This window comes from Vanessa atalanta, chromosome Z, assembly GCF_905147765.1.
Source record: "Vanessa atalanta chromosome Z, ilVanAtal1.2, whole genome shotgun sequence".
NCBI classification, from domain to species: domain Eukaryota; kingdom Metazoa; phylum Arthropoda; class Insecta; order Lepidoptera; family Nymphalidae; genus Vanessa; species Vanessa atalanta.
Window position 1 is genome coordinate 6138994 of NC_061902.1, and position 19958 is coordinate 6158951.

A 19958-nucleotide genomic window follows, 5' to 3' on the forward strand; every position below is an offset into this window, starting at 1 on the left:
AATAACGTATCACAATATATAAGGGTTAAATATTTCATGAGTGGAAATTGAACTGAGTTCTTGCACAATAGCTGGGATCAATTCGGGGGAGTAAGCGTTGTCGCTGCTTAAGGCGTACATGCATAATTATTTATATTATTAATAATTGTTTTTGCAACGAAATGGATTTGCTATATATTATGTCAATTAACGTATACATTAAATAAGTGTTTTCCGGTAATGAATAGCGAGAAGAAATTAATAAACGTAACTTAAATTAAGCATTTTTAGTCATCGCGACACTTTAGTTTGGAAAAAAAACAGCATTCGCTTATAGTATAATTTTGCCATACACTTTATGTTCCTTATATAACATAATTTATTAGTTACGACACCAAGCGGCATACAAAAGATATTTCTTATTTAATAAAAATGAATCATTAAAAAAACACACACATTTTTTATATTATTGTGATAAACGAATGTTTTCTAAGTTGAAAGTATACAAACCGCAAATTAAAATATATGAAATAGTATAATCTGCAGCAATAAAACATTTTACGTTGCAGTTTTTCCTCCAGACTGTAAAGTTACCTATTCCGCTGATAAGACTTTCACTCTAAGACTTCTACACTTTAAGCTGATTTGAAATAAAACATAACAGACAACTTTACGAAAGAGCTTATAAATTGCTTTAACAGAACTCTTGACTTGGACAACCCTCGCGCTTTCGAGCTCTCTTTATTCAGTTTGAGTTCCGAGTATTTGTACTGGCAAAAATTTTATGCGATGCTTCTGGTTTTTCTAATCTCTTGTCTTTAAAGTTAAACATTATACTCGTGATCTTTTCTTGACACAGCGTTTAAAAGATATTTCATAAAAACGCTTAAATATTATAAATGTGTCCTCAAAATATATCTCGAATAACATATCGATGTTATTATTATATATGCGAAAGTAACTGTCTATCGGTTACTCTTCCACGGCTAAACTATAGGATCGAATCAGATGAAGTTTGGTATAAAGCTGTTGTAGAACCTAGATGGCCCATAGCGTCGAGATGGCCCAGTGGCACCACAGTGGCATCTTAACCAATGATTGCGGGTTGAAACCTAGGCAAGCACCACTGAATTTTCATGTATTCCTATCTTTATAGTTCTATATATCTTTATAATTCATCTCATGCTCGGCGGTGAAGGAAAACATCGTGAGGAAACCCTCATATGTCTAATTTCAACGAAATTCTGCCACATGTGTACCACCAACACGCACTGGAGCAGCGTGGTGGAATATGCTACAAAATTTATCCACGAAGGGAGAAGAGGCCTTTGCCCAGCAATGGGAAATTTACAGGCTGTTACAGGACAGTACACAGTGGTATAAAGCAAGCTTGAACTACAACGAAGGACATTATACTTTTTATGCTTGACAGCTTGCGATGATTTGTATTCTGAGTAAAATAATGAAAAATGATTCTTTAATCAAAAACATCTCCTCTAATTATACTAGTTAGTTATTTATGTCAAGTAGGTTGTTTCTGAATACGAAAATAAAATTATTTACGTGAAAGATAGTTTTAAATCGCTTTGTGTATGTACTGGCGTGACTATTATGTAATCTTTAATATTTTCAACTACTATCTTGAGTTCAAGATTGCACAACTGGTGATTAAATATGATACACTTGTAAAGATTATATAAATTCATTAATATATAATAACAAAAATATCCACTGAAACATTACATGGGACGCATTAACTTTAATAAGTTTCCGTGTGGTTGTCGAATATTTATAATAACCTCATAATTAGAAAAATAATCGATTTTCAATCAATTTTAAGGTTTTTTCTCTCATTGAATATAAAGAAAACGTCATTGTTGCCAAAATAACTTTTTTGAAAGTGAAGCGAATAGTATATCGATAGAAAATAAACTTGAGATTGGATTAAGATTGTATTTAAAAATCTTTTTTTCCAAAAAATACCTACTAAAGAATTAACTATGAAGGAATTATTTAGAAAAATGTTTGTGATAAAAAAATATAACTTTTTATTCTTTTTATGTATTAGAAATAGTTACTGTATAAATCTTGACCACGTGGAATGGTGGCAAACCGCATGTCCTCGTTGAATCGCAATTCCGATCCTTTGGGCTAAAAACGAACCAGCCCTCCTGTCACCAGTGGAAGCAATAAGGCGAGGTGTTATACTTTTGATGAAGCTTTTTTCACCGCTAATCCAATTATTTATTTATTATTTAGTATTATGATTTTATTTAAGCATTAATTTCATGTCAACTGTCAACAAAAGTAATTAGTATTTAGTAAGTAGTGGAGTGACGGTTTTCCGCAAGACGGCTGGCAGGAGCTGGATGCCAGTTGCCGAAGAAAGACCACAGTGGCGTGCATTTGGAGAGAGAGGCCTATGTCCACCAGTGGACGAATGCGGGCTGATGTGTGTGTGTGTGTACTAATGTGACAATTTGATTGCGAAATTATTAAATATTATTAATAATTGTTCAAAATCAAAATGTGAGGAAATATCGTTTGAGTGAATTATATGTTTTGCTAGAGTAAATACAGGAAAATTGATTTTGTATTAACTTAATCAATGAGAATTTGCTGCAACCTATTTCAACCTATAAGAAAATCAACGTATTGTGACAATGATCATAATATTTCAATAAAATATGTAACACAAAAGTTAGATATACTTACATACACACTTTGAATAAAAAAATATAACAAAATATGCGCCTTTTTTGCTCATTATTTATATATTTCTTAAAAGTATAAAGGAGAAAGTGCTTTTTCTCTGAATATACTTAAGTATATTTATCATAAAAATAAAGTTCATAGTTCTTTGTCTAATAATATGTGCCAAAATCCATCCTAATCTATCACGAGATTTAATAGATATTTCTTTTACAAACTTTAAACTGTTAAATTCACTTTCGCCTCTGTACAACTGTGGTTAATATTTCCATTTTTTTTAAATATTCAATAGTTAGAGCTAACTTTACATCACTTAATAATATATTCCAACAACGATATTATATAAAAGTACAAAATGTCATTTGAAGTAAATAAGTGATGCAGTATATTATAACACGAGTCACTGGCTAAGTCTGACAAGTCCAATAAAACCATATTACATTAACTTGAAGCTCAAGAGAGTTATGAGGTTATGAGGTAAGGTGAGGTCCTTAGGTTATTAAAGAAAATATTATAGTAACGTCTTGTGAAACAATTTTCAATACTTCAATAGTGTACTCGCTAGAGATAAAAAAATCTGGAAATTAATTCAAAAAAACAATTTAATAGAGGACAAGGTAAAAGAATCTAGATGAAACTATTATTATAGGAGTGAAAACTTGCCTATGTGTTATGGCCAGTGGGGGTGATCGATCGGTTATCCCGACTTTTCACCCTTCCCTCACACGTGCATTAATTACACAGTATGCGAACACGACTCGGTTGAATAGATTCAATTAATTATTTCGAAATTCAAATCGATCATCATTCATGTCAATTATATTTATAATTTACCGACTAAAATAGAACCATATCTTGAAAGTTGAAAATTTATTTTTTACAAGTATTTATAATACGGATTTACTATTATAATACGGATGTTTTATTTTATTATTTGTTTTAAATCAATTTTGTAAACACTTATTCACACATAGAAGGTATGATAACTTTCAGCTCACTATTCAGGCGTAAAAACTAACTTTACTTCAAAGTTCTATTTAACTTCGAGGGTGTTGTCAATTCTTAGTAAAACTTGTTCTTAAAGCTTGTCTCGTTCGAGAAATTCTTGCTCGAGTGAACATGCGAGATTTTCTTTCATAAGAATATGCAAGGTTAATGAATTTCGAATCAAAACAAAATTCTTTATTAAACATAGCATAGCAGCATTATACTTACTTATTCTTTGTCAAATTAAACACTACCACCCGTTCGAAAAAGAAAATGCTCTGAACTGAATTGAACCACTTCAAAAATATTCAATATAACAAAGAAATAACTAAGAGGATCGTTTTCCAAGGTTTCCAAAAGAGGCATTTTGAATGCTCTCTGGCATCCAGTTTTAAAACCAAATGATAAGTTTTTTGTGGATCATTATATTCGGTTGCATAGATTCAGTAAGCTATGCAGTCGTTTTGTAATGACTAATAAACAATTTTATGATTACCGTATTTGCATTACCATCGCGAGAGTTATTTGTTATTTATTGTTGTAAACCTTTTATATTTTGTTTTCAAAATTCTATCAAGTATTTTATGATAGAAATTTAATTTCTCGAGGTCCAGCGGGTATTGAGCCGTTAAACACAAGTAAACTCAAGATTGTAGAATAAAGTTTGGCGGTAGGATGGCTGACTGTTACATGGACTTTGGCGCTCCACGAAATATTAACCAATTCTTACAATATCAAGGCGCCAGCGACACCAACCTTGGGAACTAAGAAGTTATATCACTTTTGCCTTTAGTCACACTAGCTCACTCACCACTTAAAATCGAAACAAACAGAGTAATACTAAGTATTGCTTTTTGGTTTTTTATAATTAGTGAGTTCTTGCATACTGTACTAATGTTTTCGTTAAAATTGTTAAAGTACAGTTCGAAAAGTTTAGTTTTTCCTAAATACGTAGATAATTTAATTCAAGGATAAATATGTAAAGAAAAAAAAACTTAAAAGTATAAATATATTAAAAAAATAATCTAAAATGCAACTTGGTAACGGCCAGCAAATCAAATTCGTCGGCGTGTTAGATGACATTACACCGTGTCCCTCGGGCACGCACGGTCTCCCCACGGTCTGCACCACCGCTGTACATACATTGCATCCAATTAGCAAAACATCGAAAAGCAGTTATTACACAATGTGTGATGTGGTTTCGCGGTCGGCTGCGTAATTAACGGGGTATACAAAAATGACGTTAGTTTATTTACCTTTAATATTTATATTGTTACCCTTTTAAGTCAAAGCAACTATGACTTCATTATTGCCTGCGTATTTGTTCATTTATTTTTCTTTTTAAATATATATTTTTTAAGTTTTTTCACAAACGAGTTGTATCGTGCCTTTGGTGAATCTTATCTATAATTTTATTTGGATATATTTTGTGAGACTGCCTATTTTAGTTCTAAGCTGTATAACAATTTAAGTTTGACAATTGTGTTGTAGTTTGATATATGGTGTTCGTAAGAACTTTAAATGTCTGTCTGCAAAGAAGTCAGATATTCCAGACGGACATCTGGAATGTGCCCTTGAAGGGGTGCTATTTGTCTATTTCTTACTTACCGTCACACAAGTAAATGGAACATCGTTTAGCAATCCTACCGTCCGATTTTAAATTATTATATTATATAACCCATTTCCCGTGTGTTATAAAAAAAAACTTAGGAGAAAACGAAGTAATAAATAGTTTCTTCCAATTAATAAATCAGATACAATTAAGTTGAGGTTAATTTTTGTAAGGAGTAGTGGAAGTTGGATCGGAATAGAAAGGGGAATGTATCATTACCGCTATAAGTCGAATTGACCCCTGTTTACTCTTCGAGATAATAGTTTGTACTGAAGATGAAGATAGTCCATAATATTCACAATGAAGCGTTTTAGAATCGTCGATATTTAAACACTGCCACTGTTTCGGAAAGCAGCTTCCAGTGAGAACTGCTTACAATGCCGGTTTTTATACAATAATTAGTGTCCTGTGATGGAACCCTAAATCCAGGCGTTTTTTTCTAAAAAGTATTATTTTAATGAATAATAACATTTATTAATTAATTTGGTCTTAAAAACACTTTTAAATTTAGTAAATTGATTATATGTAAGATGTCCTAGCAATATGACTGTCGTATTCAAGCAAGCTTCATAAATATTACTTTAGTGATAAGAATTTCTAGCTAATTATGTGTAATTTGATCTTCATCTTGAAACTTGTAAAAAAGTGCAAAAGTGCTCGTATGAACTCTTACCTAACCTTCAACTCTCTATGCATCACAGATAAAGATATTGATTATTTTAAGAAACTTGTTTTTTATTATATTCTTTTCCTGGTTTAGTTGATTTAAACGTTTGTCGTTGTGTGGGCTATTCACTAAATGAAACCATTGTAACTCAATCTCAAACCTTTGTGTCTTTTTTTTGTTTTGTATTGCTCTGCTATTTTTGAATTGAATTCTAATACATTTTGTACACAAACATCTACTAAATATCTAATGTTATTATTATACTTAAATATGAAGGAATATTTTAAAGTGTGTAAAATTACTGTGCATTCACTTTAATAAGTCTAGCATAAATTGATTACGAAAACAGTTTAATTTTCTAAGCTATTTTTTAATAACACAATACTTAGATTAGGAAGAGTAAAATCGCTGGAAACTTACACAAGACCCCTTATACGAGACGTTGTCGTGGCAACTAATGCATTTTTAATTAGCTCGTTATGTATTAGTACTTTGATTTAAGTATTATAATTTATAAGAACGCTATTGTAATGTCGTGTCTTTGCCCTCATTGAAATATTCTTCGATGTTATCAACCGAGTCTTATTCAAACGATATTTCTATTGACTTAGGAGAAATTATATGATGTAGGACAAGGCAGAAAACGATCGGTAAAATGTACTCTCGAATTCCTAACGGATTAGTTATATAACGGATGAAATACCGTACACAGGTGTACGTAATAAATACACATATTGCATTTAAAAAATCCTTTATTATTACTTACTAGTAACCCGACACGGTTTCACGAGGGTATATTTTAAGGGTCAGTATACAACTTTCAGATTCAAGAACAAACCTAAAAAGAAAAAGTTATTTTTTTCTGGATAGTAAAGTTGAAATTCTCGGTGTTTTTTTTATATGCATGTCTCATAGATATAAGCCTCTTAAATTAATCTGTTAAATGCATTTAACATATTTAAGGTTGGTAAATTAAATTTACTCATATTTTTTCCAAGACTAGCAATAGTTGTTGTTAATAGTGATATATTTAGCATTGTACATATTGATACAATACATATTTAGTAAAAAGCGATAGTTAATTTTAAAGATTGTGTTTAAGATCCGGTTATTTGTTGGAATAGTAAGTTTCTCCATTTCTATTGAAATGATAATATGATGATGATTTGTAGTGCGAGACGAGAACGCGACGCGGCGCGAGCGCATACGCCCGGCTACAGAGAAAGTGAGAAGTGCTTCGTCACAGCGCGTCCGGTCGCTTTCACTACCGTAATATTAACTCTTAAACACATGTTATCTCATTCATGTATAAAAATAAAAACAACGCATAAAACTCTTTAGTCTTATGTTTTACATCATATTTTCGATTAAGGAAATCTTTACAAGATCCGCTTTTTGATCAGCGTGTATTAGTCTATTGTTATTCAACTATTCGAATATCCTTATAGCAGTCGTTTATGTAAGCCTTCATATGAAGAGAGTTCTTTAAACTTTTGTATGGCATTTTGCATTGTAAACCAATATTAGTACCTCATATCGATCTTATGATCTTCAATGGAACAATATTACGTAAGTCGAAGAGTGTTTGTTTCAGTCGAAATTTACGATTAAGCTTATTAAATTTGATGTATTAAATGAAAAAAAATATGAGTACGTCGAATTTTTATATCATAAAAACGATTGATTGATTAAAATATGATTTATTCACGTTAGTACAGAAAACATTACATTTATCGCAATCTATAATTAATACATTAATATAATTGTTAATAAAGTTGAAATAATCTTCTTAGTTTATTTCAACGTGGACTCTTGTCCATAATTTCGAAAACGTACGGTCAAATGGGCTACCTGAGGGTGAGTGGTCATAGAATACTACCGTAGAATTTCTCACCAATTGATTTTAATTTGGTATACTTACTTCCTGGGTGTCGAAGAAAATTGTTTTCTAAAATTTATAACCATAATTAATGGTATATATGCGAAAGTAAGTTTGTTTATTTGTTACGCTTTCACGCATTAACTTCTCAGCCGATCATCATAATATTTAGAACACACACACACGATAGCAGGGGTGCAGAAAATACCTAAAACTTCCCCTCCTCAAACGCTGGCGCAGCCTAGGGTAGATACTAGTGAATTATATGTATTGAGCAACAAACATTCCGGATTTAAAAGAACAGGGTTGTTTATTGTAAGTGTATAATTAAATATAGAATCTGTGACATTGCTTATCGATCGCGACGACAACTAATCCCTTTGGTTCATGTTACACACACAGTCACACAGCGGAAAGTCAGCAATCTAATGTTTTCAGCACTTTATTCTAATCATTTAGAGTAAAAAATCTACGAGCCCTCAATTGGGCAAACGCCATCTCGCCTTTTTAGGAGAATGTTTAGTTTATTCCCTTTCGAACAAGTAATCAAATTAAAGGTTTTCGCTTAGCATATTTCAATTTTTTAGTCAACAGATAGGTACTTATGTATTAATTTATTTCATTTTAGCTTATAAATATCACATTATTTATATTTTAAAGTAAAACTTGTTTTGTGGCAAGTTGTTTAAGAGCAGTTCGCTGTAGGATAAATATCCTTATCGCATCAGCTTTTTACGCAATCAGGACATTCGAGAAAGGATTGAATTGAGCAACTTACCTACTTTTATGTACTATAAATAAGATTCATCATTCATTACTAAAAATACAACGACCTCATTAAATAATCGCTTTAATAATTAAAAATAAAAAATAAATTAATACAATTTAAAACCACATACATAATATGCCTACTTAATCGTCTCATCTTGTTATCTGCTATTTTAAGTATAAATCTAATTATTAAATCACAGTACATGCTACGCAGTCTACAAACGTATTTAAGATTATACCAATATATCATTGGATTTTGAAAAATATTATATGTGAGCAGTGAATATGAGGAGTACATTTAAAAACAATATATTTATCCACTTACCTAGTTAATCGAAGGCCACACGTACACAACTACGCTACTTGAGGCTCATAAGCCGACCGTAGGAAAACGCCGCGCCCGCGCTTACTAGCAGTAAGATCTCTTGGCAGTTTGCACTGACAGTGACATTTCTTTAAATGGCAACTCTATGTGTATTTTATATGTAAGATATAACTAAAGAATATATCTTGATATTATTATCTATGGTATAGTATATATAATTGTTATCTGTATACGAGTCAATACTTAAGCGTTCAATTGTATTATTGATACTTGTTTTTGATATTAAAAATTAATATATGGCCCATCTTATGAGTAAGAGCTATTCGTATGCCATGACATGTGTATGCTGTTATACCCTCTCTCTGCCGCCGTTTACTACTCCCATTTGCGTGACATATATTCTACATCTTGTCTATATATTTAATTATTATAATATAGTTATAGTAAGGAATTATTAAAAAGATTTATGTTCTCATTTATTTCACTTTATATTTATGTATTCGTTTTCTAATTAAAAATAATTTATATTTTTATTTAAGTAATAACTATAAATTTATATTTATGTTATATGTAGATATATATTTATGGAATTATGAATATAACTCATGCACCGCTTTCGTTCTACGTTTTCATTAAGTTTTCCTTTAAGTAATCGAGGTTTTAGGCCACCTTTTATACATCTTCCCGGAATTTATTCTAAGTATAAGCTTTGTCATTTTAAATCACTATCTTCTTTATTGAGTAAAATTGTAATTTGATATGCTTTGGTAAGGTCAGCATTATTTTCGATGGTATTTTTTTTAAAACAACAAAATTTTCAACAAATAATATCCTCTCTGCTGGGCTCTTCTTTTAAGAATTTCTGGACACTTTTTCACAACGCTGTTCTCGCGGGTTGGTAGATGTAAAAATTTTTTTAGGTGTACTTACGATGTTTTATACCACAGAGCAGGAGATAAATTATATAATTTTACTTGTTGGGATTTGAACCCGAAATCTGCAATATAAATTTCAAATAATTACAATTCAGTATTCTCATTAGGAAATGAAGTATTGGTGGCTGAAACCGTGGAAAACTGAAACTTTGATATAGAGTAAATAAACATCGATTATACATTTAAGAGATTTTTCGGTGAAAACGAGTTTGCGGGTAAATACAAATTAGTTTTATAATTGATTTAGGCTAATTCCATAATTTTGTAATTAAACTATCCGAGACTTCGGTAATTTAGAAAAATTCAAAGAATTAATTTTCTACAAAATGTATCTACTTATTAAATATATATGTTTTTGGTTTGTTATAAAAATTTCCCTTTATATTTTAATAAAGCTATATTATTGATAAAAATGTTCAATATTTTTATAATAACATATTTTTTTTTGGTGTTACATTAAGAGGTGATTATGTCAAGATAATTTTTTATAAGTTTACTTTGGTTTTTTTATTACATATTATATTACTTTTTATTTAGCTCTTAGTTTAATTATAGAAATAATAAATCTATGAGATCATTATTGGCCACAATCGAAATAATTTTAACAAGTTAAAGGATTAAAATCCATATGTTTTTTTTGTTAGATATCATTGCATGGTATCAGCGGCGGCCTTAGAGGGTGGCGAACAGGGCAATCGTCCGGGGCCTCGCTCTTGCAGGGGCCTCGCGCAAAAGTCCAAGCAAAATTGAAATAGATTTTTTATTTAAAACTTTTTTGATCCCTATATCTTATTTATTAAGGTTATAAAATAACAGTAAATTAAAATAAAGTTAGTTACCTAATTAATTTATTCAGAACATAATATATCGCGCCTCGAAACACTTGAAGATCGTTTCTTTAATCGCATAGTTCTCGGCCCATGCTGTATTAAAAGATTTTAGTCTAAGGAAGACGCCAAAAACATCAATTTAAAAAATGATAATTTCTTTATATGTTAATTTTGTAATTATTTCGATGTAATTTTTTTTTTAATTTACACAAATTTTATTTATTTGTATAAGTTTACCATCACTCGACAAATACAACAAATACTTAAACCAAACAACCAGACTTACTTTCGAATAACATACATACTTTTCACCGAGGACAGGGGGCCTCGCAAAGACCTACCGCCCGGAGCCTCGCAATGGGTAAGGCCGCCGCTGCATGTTATAAAACAAAGTCCTTTCCCGCTATCTATCCCCGTGTATGCTTAGATCTTTAAAATTACGCAACAGATTTTAATGAGGTTTTTTTTAATAGATACTCTTTCCTGAAAGGCCGCCAACGCACCTGCAAGCCCCCCGGTGTTGCAGATGTCCATGTGCGGTGGTAGTCACTTTCCATCAGGTGAGCCTCCTGCTCGTTTGCCACCTTATGACATAAAAAAAAAAAAAAAGATAGAATGATTCAAGAGGAAGGATTTTACGTATACCTAATACATACCTACATAGTATAGAAGCCGATTATTTTAGAGGTTTCTAATGTGATGTAAATAAACACTTTTTTGTGCTTATATTGCAAACGACCCCTACGAGATAGATGAAAATAATGTACTACAGTATTGTACACATTAATTAGTATCAGCACGTGCGAATCCGGGGCGGGTCGCCAGTTAATAATATAACACAATAGTCGTAATGTAATAGAGTCACGTAGAAATATTATACTTTGACAGCGTATCCCCCTTGTTGCTTATCATAAATGTATAAATAGTCTCTTCCACATCTTAAAATAATATACTTTTACAAATTGTTACCGATATCGATAACAAAGTTTGGGAACCTTCAGTGCGCGAGTTCGACATATACTAATCAGATTTTTACATTCCAACAGAGCATTATATTCTCGTATGCCATGGGGCCCGGAATGTGCAAAGACGGCCACTTGTATCCGGTCTGATATATCTTACAGTTCATACCATAAAAATTGAAAAAATAGCAGCAAGTTTCTTTAAATACATTATATAAATAAGATACATTTTGATAAATATTAAAAAGAGGTTACTAAAACTAGAGAGATCATAATTGTTTAATTTTATTTGGAAAATTTAAATGGTGTTATGGTGTATAAGTAGAATTGTAAATACCGTTAGATTGTAATATATCTCGCAAGATTGTAACTGCTAAATTAAAAACTTCGATAGTTTATGATATTTCGGTTAGGTTAGATTAGTGTTTATAATTTCACAGAAATTATGCACTTCAATAGATTATAATCTATAAAATAATGCGTTTAATTGAAACCAGTATGTTACGAACCATATTTTTCGACAGTTTACAATCTCGCGAGATACATAGATTATAATCCGACGGTATTTACAATTTTACGTTGACATATATATGTATAAGTTATAATTTAATTGATAAAGTTTTTTCACCGACGTGTAATTAAATTAGGTTAACATATTCATTTTTCAATTTGCTCTCAACTCAAAACGAACGTTCACGAATTTAGTTACACAAAAGTACTCACACTTACATAAAACGTTAAATAACTGCCTGTTGGTAGTTAATAAAATAATCTCTCCACTACATTAAACATAGTGTAGTAACGTATCTTAACAATAGTACAGAAAAGTCTAGAAAAATCAGAAAAGCGTTTTTAATTAAACTACTGCATTGTGTTAATTCATGCAGTAACTATAATATATACCGAGTTGTAATTTAAGATTTATCAGCAAGGCTAGCGCTCTCCGGAGGCGGATCATGAATTTTAGATAAATTGTAAGTACGGTCAGTAAAAGAAAACTATATATTTTTTAATTTTTTGTCAATCTTTATCAAATTATCTTATTAATGTTAAAATAAGTATCCAGTTTCTATGAAATCAACATTTTCTTTTAATTTAAAATGAAATCATAATCTAAGTTTTCATTATAAATATATTTAACTGGAATGAAAATATTGTGGTAGAGAGAATCTTTAAAAATGGAATAGTGTTAGTGATAGAAAAGTTGACTGGAAATCGTTAAAACATTTTTGGTCATAAGAACGGATAAACTACAATATTACTGAACCAATAATATTATTGAACCAAACTATAATATTTAACTATGATAAACAAAATATTGGCTAACATATGTAGATAAGCTACTATTTCAAATAATTGTGATACGTGTAAAAATAGATACGATATCACATTATATTTGCTAATTGAGTACAATACAACCGCCTGGAGACTAAATGTCTGGAATATCACGCTCATGCATCACGATGTCAATTAGTGGACGAAAACGATGACTGAATTAATAGTCCTCCTCTATTCGTCGTTCGTTCGTCTATCCGTTTTCATATGGACGTATAATGATAACATTTGTCACTATGACATTATAAAAATCAAAGATATCATATTGATAAATAAATATAATTATATATATATATTTATTTATTAAGATGATGTATGAATGTATGCGTTTTAAACGAAACACTTACTACGATTTCTTTGAAACTATAGGTCCGATTGAAGTTAAATTTTAAACGTAATTAAATAACGTAACGCATACGTTGTAGTTCTAAATATGCTAATGCAACTTCTAGTACGTACTATGTAGTTAAGGGTAGCGAGTTAAGTACATACTAGTGGGTCTCCCGCGAAACTTCGCGTTTAATCAAAATTTTTTTTAGGAATTTCGAAACCTGAGACATGTTTGGTTTGGTTTGTTGCAGGCCCACATAGGCGGGCCGACCATCAGGGCGTCACGATAGCATGCGCAAGCGATCCCGTGCCGCCCGCCGAAAGACGGAGAGGGTACCGCTGGTTTTTAGTGGGTAAACCTGGCGTACCTGGGCGCACTCGACGTCCAGGGCTCCGGGGAGTTCCACCCCCCCCCCCACTTTCCATCACGTGGAGGAAACGCGAAACGCGTTTTTCCAGATAGAAAAAAAAGGTTTGGTTTGGTTTCATTTCTTTGTAAACTGCAAGTCACTCATATACATTTGGCGTCAAAATTATTTAACCTCTTTTAAATGAAGCATTTTAATATTGAATAGTATTCATTAGTTAGATTGCAGTTTGTCGAAAACAATTTTGCTCACATTTTTCATTTTTTTTATTATACCGCCGTGGTACCTCTCTTTAACCGTCTAATAACATTTTTGCGCTCTGTAAAATTAATTCTTTGTTAAATCATAACAATTTAGTAAATTTCAATCAAGAATCCTCTTTAATTTTCTGCACATCTACGGCTGTAGCTTTTCAAAATTATACCATAACCGATTTTTTATATGACCATCGTCCCATAATCACTGGAACAAAAATCGTCTTACTATTATTAAAATATAATATTGCAAGCATTATGAGCGTATTGTGTTGGACAATTACGTTTTCAGCTTACGTTAAACGTTGTTAATAAACATTCTGAAATTGAGAATTTAATATGTCAAAAGTGATTTCAAATGTGCACTTCGAGCTACACGGGTATTGTAAATGCATACAAAAGCAAACTATTTAGATTGTCGAGATGAAATTTATATTCTCATTTCAGTTCCCCGTATACGAGTCCATATAGTTTTAAAACGTGTACGATATATTCAATATTTAATGTCTGTTTTTAAATTATAGCATTTTGTTCATGATTATGTAAAATATGATGTACTCCAGGTAAATATAACACAATTAAGTGATCGGCCATTCCGCCCTAACCTGACCTCAATATGTAGATTACCTGTTTCCTAGAATATGATTTACTGTTAAAAATATTACTAAGAAGTTAAAGGTATATAAGGATAATAAATTTTTGTGCAATTTACATTTTCAAATAAAGATAATATTTATAATATACTTTTATGATGTATAATTTAACTTAAATATTCCCAATATATTAAAATAGATTATATAGTAGTAGATTCTGAAGATCGAACGTTAGTATATAGTTTTGTTTTATTTCTTGATTTGACCTTTCCGGTTTCACACGGGTGAAATTATATACTTATATAAAATTTAGATTGAAGAACAAACATTATTTTATAAGAAAAAAATATTATTTTTTTTCTATGTGGAAAATTAACTTTATTTTCTATTTTTAGTAAAGCAAATAGCTATGACACCCATGTTATCGATTGGTTACGTTGTTGTTTATCTGATAATGTCATTTTATCTGATGAAACGATCATCATGACCATCTATTTAATTATATATATAATAATAAAAAAATTGTTAAAAATGTTAATTATTTAGATTTTGTTCTCGTAATTATTTTAAAGTATAATAGTATTTTAATAAAAATATATCACAGTGGATACAGATTGATTGAAATTTTTCATTTTCCAATATTTAGTTCGATATCATCTTATCGATATTGTGATATGTGCTTAATAGTTAGCCTCGCACCCAACCCTAACGTTATCTTTTATATATTTTTCCAGTAGAACTCATTTCATTCATATTTTACTTTTTTTATTTAATAAATTGAGAATTTATAGCGATGAGTCTTGGCGATATTTTAGTCTTAAGCATTTTTTTATTAATAATAATACTTAAAAGCATACATCATCTACGTTTAAAATTTTGTGTCTTGTGCGATGTGTGTGTGATGTGCAATCCTGATTTTTTAACTTCACACATCGAAGTTAATGTTTATGATCAATGTTTGGTTGAATTTTAATTCATAATTAGGTTGTCGCTTGGGTTATTTATAATCTCGGAGCTCAGGTCTACCTTCGGGATGCCAATCAAATTAGGTCAGGACATAGTTGCCTTACGATATACAACAACATTATGTATATGTATATTCCACAGATTTATAGTTGGCTATACAATTAGCCGTCGACCTAACCCTGTCTTCAGTGGCGACTCACTTACTTCCTCCACACATACTATCAGGTTATATTCAAGTGCAGGTGTCAAATAATTTTCAACATCTAAGCAATTTTTTTATATAATAAATATATGTTAGTTGTGAATAATTATCGCGTAACAACCTTACATTTTCACTAACATATACTTACTCATAGATATTCATATTTTAAACATTTTTTTTAAGTAATATGGTATATTAATTATGTAATATTTCATAAAAAAAAATGTTTTTGTATTCGTTTTCACCGGTTTAACAAACTTAATTAAAACAATTAACTTATGTTAACACTTGTAGTACGTTTAGTACGACTTCGGATATAACAACCGACCGTTATATATATGTTTGGTTATAATAAGAGTCACTATGGGAATACATCCTTTTATTACGAACTAGCAATTTTGCTAGTTCGTTTAGTACGCCGTGATATTACCGGTCCCTTTGTCGTCTTTATAACCGGATTCTACTTATTACGTACTAATAGGTCACTTGACTATACCAAAACGGCTGGATCGATTGTAATGAATTTATTGTGTGTGTTTGTGTAGATCTCTGGATCGTTAATTTTAAACCCGTGAGCTGCGATCAGGTTCATGGATTTTTAATATAGACAAAGAGGAAAAATAAAACCAGCCAAGTGCGAGTCGGACTCGCGCGCGAATCGTTCCGTGACATTATTATTATTGTTTATTTTTTTATTTATTATTAAAATAAATATACAATTAAGTATTTTGTGAATGTTTCAAGTGTGTGTATAACCTGGTGACAGAAAGACAGACAGCGAAGTCTTAGTATTAGGCACTCGTTTTTACCTTTAGGGTACGGAACCATAAAAATATTATTTTCAACTGTACGAAATCGAAATGGACAGCATAGTTGTATAAATAATTGCCTATATGTATTTATATTTGAACGTGGTACCTAAATATAAATGGAAGCTCTCTTATATATTATATATAATGGAAGTCTCGATCTTGATAAAATATCTTATAAACGGTGCAAGAAGCACAAGCGTACTTCATAGGAACTCATATTTTCTAGAAACCCCATTTAAAGTTTATTTCCATTTTTAAAATTATCATAAAGATCAGTTAGAGGAAGTTTGTTTTTTTTTTTGAACTCGTATCATAAGGTTTTAATTTATTTGACAATTAAATAGTGACATTTGAAATCGTTGAACTGATTTTAACTAAGTCTTAAGAAAAGGAAATAAACGTATAATCTACTAAAAAACTATTTAATCTAACAAGATGAAACTTGCACATAAAACGGAGGTGAGTACTGTTAGAAATACTTATTTATGTAGTTACATTTATATTATAATGATATATTTAATAAACTCATATTTTGTTATTGTATCCGATTTCATAAAAGTGTAATCGATTTCCGAACGTCATTCGTATGGCTTTAAAATATAATACATGATGTTTTCCCGCGAAAAAGGAGAATTAAAAAAATAAAAAGAGAGTCGCGCATGGATTAAAAATAGCAGATTTTAGGGAATTGGATTTTTAACTTCAGAACTATAATATTTATAAAATAAAACAAATAATAAATAAATATTCTGTGTACTGGTGTATTTATTATCAGAAGTGGGATAAATTTCGTTTCAAAAATGCATCGCTATAAACGACCACGCTCAAGATCTCGCAATCCATTTGATAAGCGAAAAAGACAATCTGATGAAGACGATGATACTTCTTATAACAATAGAAAAAATTCAAGAAAAAATAAAAGTAACGCAAAGAAGAAAATCTATACTACAAAAGATACGAATACCCACATTAGAGGAAATAGAACAAGAACACCAAGTCCCATACAAAGCAATAACAATAGAACAAAAGACTCGGCGACTAGACAAGATTACATCAATTTGACTGAAAACAGTTATGCAAGGAGACACGATGGCGTTGGAAGAAGATTGAGCTGTTCTGCGACCGGACGAGATCTTACGATTCCGAGACTCCATTCTGCGACCGGACGAGACATTGCGACTTCAAGAGTCTATTCTGCGACCGGACGAGATAGTGTTAACGATGAAGGTGAGTTCCAGACTGGACATTCCCGTCCAGTTCAGGAACAATCGATCAATGACGTACCTGAGACAATTTTTTCTCCGAGGTCATCGAACGTGCCAAAGCGCATACCAATGAGTGCATTAGGTGAGGCCGATAATTTTAATTCCTCGAATGCAATACTTAACTTTAGTGATTTAGCTAAATTTGTTCAAACATTATTAAAGCCTAGTTTACCGCATAATAATAACTTGTTACCGGAATTTGACCCATCTGTAAAGAATCATCGTATCGATTTATGGCTATCAAAGGTAAATGAGTGTGCAAAAATATACGGATGGAGTGAATCTCATATTGTGCATTTTGCTTTACCTAAGTTGTCTGGTAATGCTAAAAATTGGTATAATAGTCAAAATACTGTCTTGCATACCTGGTCAGAGTGGCAAATATTACTTCGAAAAGCTTTTCCATCCGAAACTAACTTCGGAGTCATTTTAACAGAAATGCTCGAAAAACGAATGAGGGTAGGAGATAGTTTAGATGATTATTTCTATGAGAAAAATAATTTATTAAATGTGTGTGATATTTTTGGGAAAAAGGCAGTAGATTGCATTATACATGGTATAGATGATCGTACAATACGTGCTGGAGCGTCATCCGCTCGTTTTACAGAACCTGAAGATCTCTTAAAATTTCTTAAAGACGTTTGTAAAGAACACAAAGATATTATTTATCGTAATTCTAATTTAAATAGAAATAAACTAAATAATTATTTATTCTGTAATAAATGTAATGAACCTGGGCATCGTACAATACAATGTCGTATCAAAAATACAAAGTTAAATTCTGAACATGATAGTTTTTCACCGTTATGCTTTAATTGTAACGAAAAAGGGCATAGACTCTATCAGTGCTCTAAACCAATTTTAAAATGTGATAGATGTAATAAATTCGGTCATATTATTTCAAACTGTCCGCAGAAAACTAACAATGTATTGAACAATGAAAAACGTGTATTATTGTCAGAAAGTACAAGCGTAAAAAATTCTAAATATTATAAACAGGCAGTAATAAATTCTTTATTTACAATTGAATGTTTTGTTGACTTGGGAAGTGACTGCACGCTTATACGACTAGAAACTACTTCTGAAATTGGGTTAAATATTTCAACTGATAATTTACCAATTATACGTGGGATAGCAAATGTTGGAGTTCAACCTTTAGGGAAAACAAATTTTTTATTACGTTTAGACTCCGTAGAAGCAAACATTATGGCATATGTGGTTGCTAACAATTTTCTACATACGCAGATGTTAGTAGGGCAAAACTTTACTGAGTTACCTAATGTGATTATTACAAAGACAGAAAACTCACTAAATATATTGTCAAAGATTAATAATGACGATTTAACTTGTTTAGAACCAGAAATTAATGTGAAATATAGATTGTATGTGTCTTTTGATTGTGAAGTAGATAAAATAAATTTAATAAAGTGTTGTAGTTATGAAATAGTAGATGCAACAATTTATATAAAAGGTGGTTATCGAAACGTTAATGATAAAGAGTATTGCATCCAAGAGGGTTTATACATGTTAAAAGATGGTAAATGTCAAATCAGTGTAATAAATTTTTCACACTGTCCATTATACTTTACAAGCAACTTTGTTATAACCAGATTTTATTTAATAGGACAAGATAAAAATTGTAGATCTTTTTCAGAAGTAAACTGTTTTAAAATAAGAACAAACCTGAAACCCATTCCTCGCGAAGAAATAACTTTAAACTCTAATTTAACCTACGAACAAAAAATGAAAATATATTCACTTATAGACACTTATAGGGATTGTTTTGCTCAAGACCTCTCTGAGCTTGGTTGTACTAACGTAACAGAGTTGACCATAAAACTTACTGATGAAACTCCGGTAGTTTATCGTCCTTATCGACTAAGTCAATCAGAAAAAGAAATAGTTAGAACGCTAGTAAGGGAGCTCGAAGAAAACGAAATAATCGAAGAGTCTGACTCATCATATGCTAGTCCAATATTGCTTGTATCAAAAAAGACAGGTGGATATAGATTATGTGTGGATTATAGAGCACTGAATAGAAAAATTTTAAAGGATCATTTTCCATTACCTAGAATAGATGACCAGATAGATCTCCTTAGTGGAAATTATTTTTATACTAGTTTAGACATGGCAAGCGGTTACTATCAAATTCCTGTTCAGAAAGACTGTAGGCA

At 31.0% G+C, this 19958-nt stretch overlaps 1 protein-coding gene across 2 annotated transcripts in view; it reads right to left on the reverse strand.

Moving 5' to 3' along the window:
- The window catches only part of LOC125075855 (tetratricopeptide repeat protein 39B-like), a 33931-nt gene extending 24875 nt beyond the window's left edge, over nucleotides 1-9056 (reverse strand). Inside the window, exon 1 of one of the 2 annotated variants that reach the window (XM_047687670.1) lies at nucleotides 8933-9027. The gene's annotated coding sequence lies outside the window, so the exon portion shown is untranslated. Of the gene's footprint in view, nucleotides 1-8932 lie in introns of both variants that reach the window. The other variant, XM_047687669.1, reaches the window with a different exon arrangement.
- Nucleotides 9057-19958: the final 10902 nt, after the last annotated feature.